Source organism: Salvelinus fontinalis, chromosome 1 (assembly GCF_029448725.1).
Source record: "Salvelinus fontinalis isolate EN_2023a chromosome 1, ASM2944872v1, whole genome shotgun sequence".
Classification (NCBI taxonomy): domain Eukaryota; kingdom Metazoa; phylum Chordata; class Actinopteri; order Salmoniformes; family Salmonidae; genus Salvelinus; species Salvelinus fontinalis.
In genome coordinates, this window is record NC_074665.1 from 20500086 (window position 1) to 20505905 (window position 5820).

Consider the following 5820-nt stretch of genomic DNA (forward strand, 5'->3'; position numbering starts at 1 on the left):
ACCACTAACTGTTCATGTACGTGGTTTCTCAGCTTGGTCTTGATGCATAAACAAAAAGCCAGGGAATTTACTGGTCCAACAAGAGAGGTTGGGTGGGGTTGGGGGGCTGTAATCTCCAACCCTCAGGGGTAAATTACCACAGTTTCATCACCTTGTCAGGTAATTATGGTAATCCGTTTAAAACACTCCGATATCAGGCATAACAGGGAATAAACCGGAAATAGTTTTTCGAATGCAGTATTTTTCCAGCCTAAGGGCAGCCAAATTCACAACGAGAAAGCTATCTCAGAAACCTTTTTGGGAATACTGGGCAGCTATTTGAGGATATTTTACCAAAAGATAGTCCATGATAGTTTCACAGGGTATTTTATTTTACACTGAACGAAATATAAATGCAACATGTAAAGTGCTGGTCCCGTGTTTCATGAGCTGAAATTAAAGATTCAAGAAATGTTTCACATGCACAAAAAGCTTATTGCTCTCAAATTTGTTTACACCCCTGTTAGTGAGCATTTCTCAATTGCCAAGATAATCCATCCACCTGACAGGTGTGGCATATCAATAATTTGATTAAATAGCATGATCATTAGACAGATGCACCTTGTGCTGGGGACAATAAAAGGCCACTCTAAAATGTGTAATTTTGTCACAACACAATGCCACAGATGTCTCAAGTTTTGAGGGAGCGTGCAATTGGCATGCTGACTGCAGGAATGTCCACCAGAGCTGTTGCCAGGGAATTGAATGTTAATTTCTCTACCATAATCCGCCTCACAACCGCAGACCACGTGTAACCACGCCAGCCCAGGACCTCCACATCCAGCTTCTTCACCTTCAGGATCATCTGAGACCAGCCACCCGGACAGCTGATGAAACTGTGGGTTTGCACAACCAAAGAATTTCTGCAAAAACTATCAGAAACCGTTTCAGGGAAGCTCATCTGCATGCTCATCGTCCTCACCAGGGTCTTGACCTGACTGCAGTTTGGCATCGGAACCGACTTCAGTGGGCAAATGCTCACCTTCAATGGCCACTGGCACACTGAAGAAGAGTGTTCTTCACGGATTAATCCCGGTTTCAACTGTACGGGAAGATGGCACACAGCATGTATGGAGTCATGTGGGTGAGCGGTTTGCTGATTTCAATGTTGTGAACAGAGTGCCCAATGGGGGCAGTGGGGTTATGGTATGGGCAGGCATAAGCTACGGACAACGAACACTATTGCATTTTATCGATGGCAATTTGAATGCACAGAGATACTGTGACGAGATCCTGAGGCCAAAGCCATGCCGTTCATCCGCCGCCATCACCTCATGTTTCAGCATGATAATGCACAGCCCAATGTCGCAAGGATCTGTACACAATTCCTGGAAGCTGAAAATGTCCCAGTTCTTCCATGACCTGCATACTCACCAGAGATGTTACCCATTGAGCATGTTTGGGATGCTCTGTATCAATGTGTACGACTGCGTGTTCCAGTTCCCGCCAATATCCAGCAACTTCACACAGCCATTGAAGAGGAGTGAGACAACATTCCACAGGCCACAATCAACAGCCTGATCAACTCTATGCGAAGGAGATGTCTCGCTGCATAAGGCAAATGATGGTCACACCAGATACTGACTGGTTTTCTGATGCACGCCCCTACTTTTTTTTTTTTAAGTATCTGTGATCAACAAATGCATATCTGTATTCCCAGTCATATGAAATCCATAGATTAGGGCCTAATTTATTTATTTCAATTGACTAATTTCCTTATATGAACTGTAACTCAGTAACTCAATTGTTGCATTTATTTTTGTTCAGTGTAATACACATCCTAGTGGTCCTCATCAATCACGTTCCTCTCACAATGTACATTCTTGCCATAATGTGGTGGCTTTGGGCTGTGAGGACAGCTTCACCACAGTGAGTGTGGCTAGGCTGTGATTTATGCTGATAAAGGCCTGGGAGTCATTTATGTTATCTGGAGAAGTGCTGCCAGCCTCCGGCCAAAACCTCATCCCTTATCAGCCATGCGCTCTCTCTCCCCCGGGAGAGGAGGGGCACGGCCCTGGCCTGCACTCTTTTCCACATCTCCTGTAGTTTAAAAATACACTGCTCAAAAAATAAAGGGAACACTTAAACAACACAATGTAACTCCAAGTCAATCACACTTGTGTGAAATCAAACTGTCCAATTAGGAAGCAACACTATTTGACAATAAATTTCACATGCTGTTGTGCAAATGGAATAGACAAAAGGTGGAAATTATAGGCAATTAGCAAGACACCCCCAAAAAAGGAGTGATTCTGCAGGTGGTGACCACAGACAACTTCTCAGTTCCTATGCTTCCTGGCTGATGTTTTGGTCACTTTTGAATGCTGGCGGTGCTCTCACTCTAGTGGTAGCATGAGACGGAGTCTACAACCCACACAAGTGGCTCAGGTAGTGCAGCTCATCCAGGATGGCACATCAATGCGAGTTGTGGCAAAAAGGTTTGCTGTGTCTGTCAGCGTAGTGTCCAGAGCATGGAGGCGCTACCAGGAGACAGGCCAGTACATCAGGAGACGTGGAGGAGGCCGTAGGAGGGCAACAACCCAGCAGCAGGACTGCTACCTCCGCCTTTGTGCAAGGAGGTGCACTGCCAGAGCCCTGCAAAATGACCTCCAGCAGGCCACAAATGTGCATGTGTCTGCTCAAATGGTCAGAAACAGACTCCATGAGGGTGTATGAGGGCCAGACGTCCACAGGTGGGGGTTGTGCTTACAGCCCAGCACCGTGCAGGACGTTTGGCATTTGCCAGAGAACACCAAGATTGGCAAATTCGCCACTGGTGCCCTGTGCTCTTCACAGATGAAAGCAGGTTCACACTGAGCACATGAGCACGTGACAGACATGACAGAGTCTGGAGACGCCGTGGAGAACGTTCTGCTGCCTGCAACATCCTCCAGCATGACCGGTTTGGCGGTGGGTCAGTCATGGTGTGGGGTGGCATTTCTTTGTGGGGCCGCACAGCCCTCCATGTGCTCGCCAGAGGTTGCCTGACTGCCATTAGGTACCGAGATGAGATCCTCAGACCCCTTGTGAGACCATATACTGACACATGCACATTTGTGGCCTGCTGGAGGTCATTTTGCAGGGCTCTGGCAGTGCACCTCCTTGCACAAAGGCGGAGGTAGCGGTCCTGCTGCTGGGTTGTTGCCCTCCTACGGCCTCCTCCACGTCTCCTGATGTACTGGCCTGTCTCCTGGTAGCGCCTCCATGCTCTGGACACTACGCTGACAGACACAGCAAACCTTTTTGCCACAGCTCGCATTGATGTGCCATCCTGGATGAACTGCACTACCTGAGCCACTTGTGTGGGTTGTAGACTCCGTCTCATGCTACCACTAGAGTGAGAGCACCGCCAGCATTCAAAAGTGACCAAAACATCAGCCAGGAAGCATAGGAACTGAGAAGTGGTCTGTGGTCACCACCTGCAGAATCACTCCTTTTTTGGGGGTGTCTTGCTAATTGCCTATAATTTCCACCTTTTGTCTATTCCATTTGCACAACAGCATGTGAAATTTATTGTCAATCAGTGTTGCTTCCTAATTGGACAGTTTGATTTCATAGAAGTGTGATTGACTTGGAGTTACATTGTGTTGTTTAAGTGTTCCCTTTATTTTTTGAGCAGTGTATATATTTAACCAGGCAAGTCAGTTAAGGATAACACTGGGCCGATTGTGTGCCTCCCTATGGGACTCCCAATCATGGCCAGATGTGATGCAGCCTGGATATGAACCAGGTAATGCAGTGACACCTCTTGCACTGCGATGCAGTGCTTTAGACCACTGCTCCACGCGGGAGCCCCAAGTGTTCTGTGAGACTACAATGCAATTATATAGCTGTAACTGCTCATTGCTCAATATTCCCAAGCTGGGATTTCATTTTGATTATGAATATTCCCGTAGCTGAAGACCAGCATGAACAATACGTTTTCTGGTCCGAAATGTCGTCTGATCATCATGAGAAAATAATAATTGTGTAATTATCTGGAAGTACAATTGCACATGTAAACAAAGTTGGATAGCACATTGCCTGGTTAAAGTTGAGTGGAAATGATCATTATTTTTGGGATACAACTGAAGCTCTGAATGAATATGCGGTCTTTGACAAATTAGATGTTCCAAGGTTACACAAACAACCTCTTTGGGCCCTGTGAATGTGACATGTGAAGTGACCACAACTCCATATCATAGTTATCTAAATGGCATAGTGGATCATACAGAAGCTGCTGAATGTGTGTGTGTGGCAGAAGTAGAGGGTGGGCCAGTCCCTGGGGAGGCCTGCCTCTCTTTACAGTCGTCTCCTATCCAAATGTTCTGGGTGGAGCAGCAAAGAGTGTGTTCAAATGGGGTCAGTGACTGCTTCTTTTACAACACAGAGCCTCTCATAATTCCCATAATTTAAAGGCTTGCTGTATTTCATTGTACTTTACATAGAGTTTGTTGGCACAGTCTGAGAATGATCCTATATGTGTCATTTGTCTGGGGTGAGAGAACTGTCTACAGTATTGTGGTACGTTAAGCTTATTGCCTGCTCTGTGACGGTGTAATAAAACCCATGTGCTCACAATCACTGCAGTAGAAGACATTTCAACAAGTGGCTGTTGTATTACTGGTGTATTAGTAACAAAGTTGTAAATGTTTCTTCCCTCCATAGTGGTGCTCTCCCTGCTGGCCTGTCTGAGCTCCTCTGTCTGTGAGGTGAGGAGGACAGCCACAGCCACCCTACAGACCCTGGCCCAGGTGGACAGCTCTCCCTTTCACCCCACCATCGACAGGCTGCTGAGGACCACCGAGGAGCTCATCACTGACATCACTCACCGCAGCCAGGTCTCTCTCCCTCTCCCACACACACACACTCCATAATTCATATACTGTCTATACACACACACACACACACACACACACACACACACACACACACACACACACACACACACACACACACACACACACACACACACACACACACACACACACACACACACACACACACACACTCCATAATTAATATACTGTCATATACTGCCCATAATGCCCGTACACACCATCATATACATATATATTTATATTCTGGACTCTGACATTACTCGTTGTAATATTTCTTAATTCCTTTCTTTACATTTTTGTAGCTATTACTGCACTGTTGGGGCTAGGAACATTAGCATTTAGCCAAACCCACGATAACTTCTGCAAAATATGTGTACGCAACCAATAACATTTTTATTGGATTTTGACACACGCACATGTAAAAACAGCCCATTAGTCACATATAAAAGCTTGGAAGTCAACTTTTATTGATACTGTTAAAAAAAAACATTGAACATATTAATGTCTTTCCATATTTGTTTCAGTACTCCCATTAATACATGAAAAACAATGGTTAACATGTAAAACAATGGTTAACATTTAGCATCTCAAGAGTTTTTTTCTCTCAGAACACCACAAAGGTCCTAATGGTCATTCTGAAGCACAGAGATAAAAACGACATAATAACGAGGTGTATATAATGTTGTTGCTTGCTCCTCTAACTACTGTATGTCATTGCTTGAGTGGGGTGATGTACTAATAAAAGCCACCAATCCAGGCAATGAAATGGAGGGCTTTCATCATTGTCAAAAAGCAGAACTTTTATATCACACTTGGGTGCCTTTGAGCTTTATTTGTGTTATTGTACCAATAAAAACAAAGTAAATGTATGCACCTCTTAATCATCATCATCATCATCATCCTCCTGAACAGCTTTCAGCAGAGCTACAATATATCAAAGGAATATAGTAACACAATGGTA

General features: G+C 45.0%; 1 pseudogene; it reads left to right on the forward strand.

Annotated features, from left to right (window-relative positions):
- The first annotated feature begins 4481 nt into the window (after positions 1-4481).
- Positions 4482-4601, forward strand: LOC129865586 (small nucleolar RNA ACA64; annotated as a pseudogene).
- Positions 4602-5820: the final 1219 nt, after the last annotated feature.